The sequence below is a fragment of the Meleagris gallopavo genome, chromosome 6 (assembly GCF_000146605.3).
Source record: "Meleagris gallopavo isolate NT-WF06-2002-E0010 breed Aviagen turkey brand Nicholas breeding stock chromosome 6, Turkey_5.1, whole genome shotgun sequence".
Taxonomy (NCBI): Eukaryota; Metazoa; Chordata; class Aves; order Galliformes; family Phasianidae; genus Meleagris; species Meleagris gallopavo.
Genome location: NC_015016.2, coordinates 35289870 through 35295166, shown reverse-complemented (window position 1 = coordinate 35295166; position 5297 = coordinate 35289870). Strand labels below are relative to the sequence as shown.

The following is a 5297-nucleotide window of genomic DNA, read 5'->3' as shown; positions in this document are numbered from 1 at the left end:
AAAAAAAAAAAAGGCAATAATTAAAAATGCAAAAGTATCCGATTTCTCATCAGCGAGAAGGAGGAAAAAAAAAAAAGCCCTTAGAAAGCTAGGGGGAAACGGCAGAACTATTGAAACAAACACTGCGAGTCTCTTACTCCTAAAAGAAGCTGCATAGCTTTTGTATATCTTTGTGGTTAAGGGCGTTACAACTGCAGGTCAAAAAGTTGAGGGTCAAAAGTTTACGTTTTGCACCACTCTTAGTCATTCGTCCAGACAGAGTTTGATGTCAATGTTATAGCCGAGATCTTGACTATCAGCACAAAAGATAAAATAGCTTTGAGTTACGTGTGTATCACAGTATGGACTCCAGGTGAACCCTACTGGCTGAATGACCTCAATTACCAAGGAAAGGATAGAAAATTCCTCTTTTCAAGAGTAATGCACGTTGTATTTCATCTTGAATTATCGGTCACATTTGTGTCTGAATATCTCGGGCTCAGCGCGGCAGGTAAACACGCGTGTCCCCCCACCCAAGAGCCGTCGCCGCCTCCCGGGGCCGGGGAGCGAAACGTTTCCCCTTGTTTATTATATCATAACCCGCTTTAAGAGGTTTAACGTTAAGCTTCCTCACTTTGCCAAACGGCAGGAAGATAAGATAGGAGCGGGGCAATTAACGCGCGTATCGATCCCGGCCGCGGCTTTGTTTTTGGCTCTCGTTTCTGTAACGCCAACTGAACCGCTCTTAACCGGGGCAGGACGCGGCCGTGCCGATGCGGGAGGGCTGTGCGGAGCGTTCCGGCCGCGGGAGCGCGGTGACGGCGCGGGGCTGCGGGGCCGCCTTCTGCTACCGCTGGAATACGGTGCTGGCTGCCAGAGCCGCGATTTGGATGGAGCTCCGAGCCTTCTGGAATTACCCGTCTCTTCCCAGAGGGATGGGGAGAGGCGAGGGTTGGTTTGCCTTCTCTCCTCAGTTAAAAAAAAAGGAAAAAAGAAAAAAAAAAAGGTGGATTTTTAGGGGAATTTCTTCGCGCTGGGTTATTTCCACGTTGCTGGCGTTTTGTTTTGTTGTTTTGTTCTAGCGCTCGCCTCGGTGTCGAAGCCTTAGCCTAAAGCTCTCGGCCGGGCGTGTCTGTGAGGAGAAGGGGCCGGAATCTCATGTGGGGACAGGGGGAGAGGAGACCACTGCAAATGGCAGGTTGCAGTGATGGGGATGAGGGGTGGCTGGGAGAGGGAAAGGTCGTTCCGGAATATCCGCTAGAGCTGTGAAAGGTATGGAGGAGGGGACAGTGCCACGAGGAAGGAAGTCAGAGAAAGAGCGCACCTCACCGCCATCCGTGCATAGCTGCCTTTCGAGCCCAAAGGCGGGAGCCTGTGCCGTCCTCCACGCACGGGCTACGCGTGAATTATTTGCCAGGGACACAGCTGGATCGTGGCAGCAGGGCGATATTTCTTAGGAACACGTGCGCGTGGTGTGAGATTTCAGACCAGCCCGACTTACTGCTGGAGGCTTTGCCCGCTGTACCTGCCGGAGCTCAGCAAGGTGTGCGAGCATTTGCTCGGCGTGGGGACGTTGTTCCCGAGCTCCTGCTGCTACTCCCTTACAGCGCGCCCTGGCACTGCCCGTTTGGACAGCCTCCCCTCACCGCAGATATTGTTTAACCTTTCACATCTAGAGTATTTATTTGGTGTAAGAGCGAAGCCTGATAACAAGCTAAAAGCCGTGGCCAAATATCTATTTTGCTAAAGAATAGCGGGCAGATTGTTTCCAAGAACAACAATGCGTCTTTGATACACCCAGAACGAAAACTGCTACTATAACTGGGTTACTCAAGAGTAGGTGACGGAAATCCATTTGCTTCCTTACCAAAACAATTAGCCGCTCGGATTCCATGTTTTTCAGTCTAGCCTAGGACAAAAATATCAGTGAGAATATTTTCAAAGAAGTTGAAAGTTCGGCTTCGGGAAATACCGAATCTTTCGAATTGGTGTCTGAATTATTCCCTTAAAATAAATATAATAAGAGAGAAAAAAAAAAGAAAAAAAAAGAATTATTTGAGCCGAGCTCTTTCTTCCCTTCGACTCTTTGCTTTCAGCACGCTGCTCTCCGGCGTGGAAGCTCCGGCCCAAAGACCATTCATTCAAAATCCGGGCGCAAATCACGTTTTACGTGTGTTTATTTAACCACGGCGGGACAGAGCGAGCACGGCCGCCAAACACGGCGTTGTTGGGAGCAGAGCCTCTGCCGGGGGAGTCCCCGCTTCTACACAACGCTGAACTTGGGGACCCAGCGGGCGCGTCCCCCCAGCAGCGCCCGCGCGGAGCGAGCTGCGCGCCCGCGGAAGGCGGAGGCTGCCCGGGGGCAGTGCGATCCCCGAGAACAAAGGGGGGAATACAGTCGATACATTCCATAACGTTTACATTTTCCCGCGATTTTTTTCTTAATTTTCCCTTAGAAGTGGTGACCTGGGCAAAGCACCCCGCTATCTAAAAGGCGCTGTTATAGACCTTTTAGAAAAACTAAGTCCAAGGCCGAGGTGAACTTCAGGTCACCGCGTCTAACAAATATGAAAATGTCGCCTGGTGAAGGGCACGCCTTGTTATTTAACAAAGACTGTCAATGTGTAAGATTAATAAGAAACAAAATGCACACGGTGTCACTTTTCGGTCACTTTGAAACTCGGGACAGCCTCGCATTCAAGAGAGGAAAGCTGGGGCTAAATATATTCAAAATGGTTCAAATCAAATTCAACCCAGGCTGCGGGTGCGATCCTTCCTCCTCCTGCCCCTCTCTGTGGTGGGTGCCCGGGCACGGCGAAAGGTTGTCTTCTATTATTATTATCTTTGTTGTCGTTATTATTATTACTCTCCTCGTTCTTATCTTCTCTTTTGTAATCCGTACGGTTTAGCCGCGGGCGCGGAGGGGAAAGCGGTGTTTGCATGCTTCCTGAGAGAAAGGGGGACCCCCTCACCCCCTCTTTGCGTATGCATGAAGCTGCTCTCCTCGATGCACGGCAATTAACTCTCTCACTCTCAACTTAATTCCAGTGCAGTCCCCATCTCCTCCTCGGCCAGGAGCCCCCAGCTCCAACATAGCTGATTAAAGGCTCCTTCCGCAGCTAACAGAGCCCCCGGCCCCTCTGTAAAAATAAGGGACCCGGCCTATTTTCCCTCTCCTTTTCTTTCTTTGAGAGGTTAGGATGATGCTACAAGTTTGCAAAGGGAAGTACCGGGGAGGGGAAAAAAAAAAGAAAGAAAGAAAAAGAAAAAAAAGGGTTTCAGAGATTGTTTATTACAGCCATAAATCTTGCAGTAAAATGTCGAAATGGCCGTGTGCAAGATAACACTTGGTGGTCTTGGCTGGGTTCTTGTTTATGATAACAAAACCACAAAGACATGGAACAGGCCTTTTGGAGGTCCTGCCTCAGCACATCTCCGCAGCCTGATAGAACCCCGCAGAAACAGGCTGAGCCCGGCATCTCGGGTCACCTTGCAGATTTACGGTCGCACACAGCACCGCATCCTCTTCCGTCCAACACAGCGCCAGAGCCACACGGTAGAGAGGTGCAGCTAAACGAGTGATCTCCGAGATCTAATCGCGGTAAATAATAGGAAGCAGAACCCGCTCAGCTCGCCTGCACAGAGCTGAGCCTACAAATCGGGACAGCTTTTTTCGTTGCGTTTTCTCGTGCCTCGGGAGCACGGAGCCTGCTGTTCCGAGCTAGCCATAGAGCCTTTGGAATTGCCTTATGGCGAGGATAACGTGCCCGGCACCGCAGGGCAATGCATCTGGTGGCGGCCCGCAGGTATTTGTGCGTGCGTGCGTGCAGCTCTGCGCCGGGAACGTGCTTTGGGCTTTGGCAATCTTTTCTTTCCTTTCTCTCTTTCTCTCTCTCTCTCTCTCTCTCTCTCTCTCTTTTTTTTAAAGGTAATGCAGGTGAAAGCTCTGATTTTCCAATCTGGGTTGCCGTGTTGTTGTTATTATTTTTAATAAAGCAATCCCCTGTTCTCTGCCCAAAGTGTGCGGCTGCTCTGTGTGCGTGTGTGTAACCGCATTTCCTCTCCACGCAAAGTAAATAGAGGAACTTATCTATTACCCCAGTTAAAGAGTTCCATAGATGTTCTGTTGGAAATGAGTGAGTAAACGTGTTTTAACTCTCTTTACAAATTAGCCATTCGATATGAGCAGGAAATGAGTGATTGTTTAGATAAGTAGTCCAGTATGCCCAAGTGCTGGAAATGTTCGAACATCTTACGAACCGCCTGCAGTGTGCGTGTGTCCGTGTGTGTCAAATACAGATCGATACTCCGTGCGCCTACTTGGGTAGAATAGAGCTTCAAATGGAATTCTATTACACGTTCCCATTATCTGTAAAACTGCTAAAGACAATAATCTGAATTTCAAGCAGAGTAACTGTTAATGTCGTATCTTTAGAAGGGCGAGATCTAAAACGCGCCGTACTTATGCCTGATAAATTAGATGCATTTTTCCCACACCGGAGGGTGAGATTACCCACTCCGCAACTATATTCTCAAAGGATGCGGTAAACGTTTCTGTGGGTATATATGCTCTGCTGTAAAGGAAAAAAAAAATTAGAGAAGTTCGCTTCTAACTTCCAATTTGCAAGAGTAGATGGCGTTCGATAGTGTTTTTTCCCCTTAGAATAAGAGCGTAATTAGTTTAACCATCAAATTTCAATTACCTAAGGTCAGGGCGGGTGCCTCTTTTCCCTCTGAGCTGAAAATATCGTTAACAGTCTCAGTTCCAGCAACGCAGCAGTGGCCGGGTGCCCTTTCCCTCCCTCGCCAGGCGTTCTGCGAAGGCGACAAAGATTTCTCTTGGAACTGAGAATTCAGAAATTGAGCCAGCACCAGGCAAGCGAAGCGACAGTCTTACATTCGTAGCTGGAAAACGCAGTTCTGTGGGGAGGGATGTTCGCAGCAAGCCCCGCGGCAGCCGGTAGGAAGCTTTTATAGCACCGCGCCGCCCTCCCTCTCTTCCCCGTTATTCCCCGGCTCCCCGCGTCCCCCGCACCCCACAGGACACGGAGGGGCTCCCCTCGGCCTTCCCGCGACGTCCGCGCTAACTCTGGGATCTGCTCCTCCGGCAAGCAGGCTGCAGGGGGACGGGAGCTGCCGGCTCTCGGCTCCGGGAGAGGTCGCGGAGAAGGGAGGGAATGAGGCGACCTCCACCCCGCAGCCCCGACGGGAGGTGTTGGGTGATGGGTGCGTGGAGAGCTATTGTGCAACGCCCCGCTCAGCGACTGCCTCCCTCCTCGGGCTGCGCTCTGCTTCCCCTGCCCGCTTTCTGACACGAA

At 50.5% G+C, this 5297-nt stretch overlaps 1 long non-coding RNA gene across 1 annotated transcript; it reads right to left on the bottom strand.

Moving 5' to 3' along the window:
* Positions 1-3485: 3485 nt before the first annotated feature.
* LOC109368257 lies at positions 3486-4966 on the bottom strand. The gene is made up of 3 exons (XR_004160147.1): positions 4877-4966; positions 4683-4794; positions 3486-3571 (listed from the first exon to the last, which is right to left on the bottom strand). It is a non-coding gene; the product is annotated as an uncharacterized LOC109368257 (long non-coding RNA).
* Positions 4967-5297: the final 331 nt, after the last annotated feature.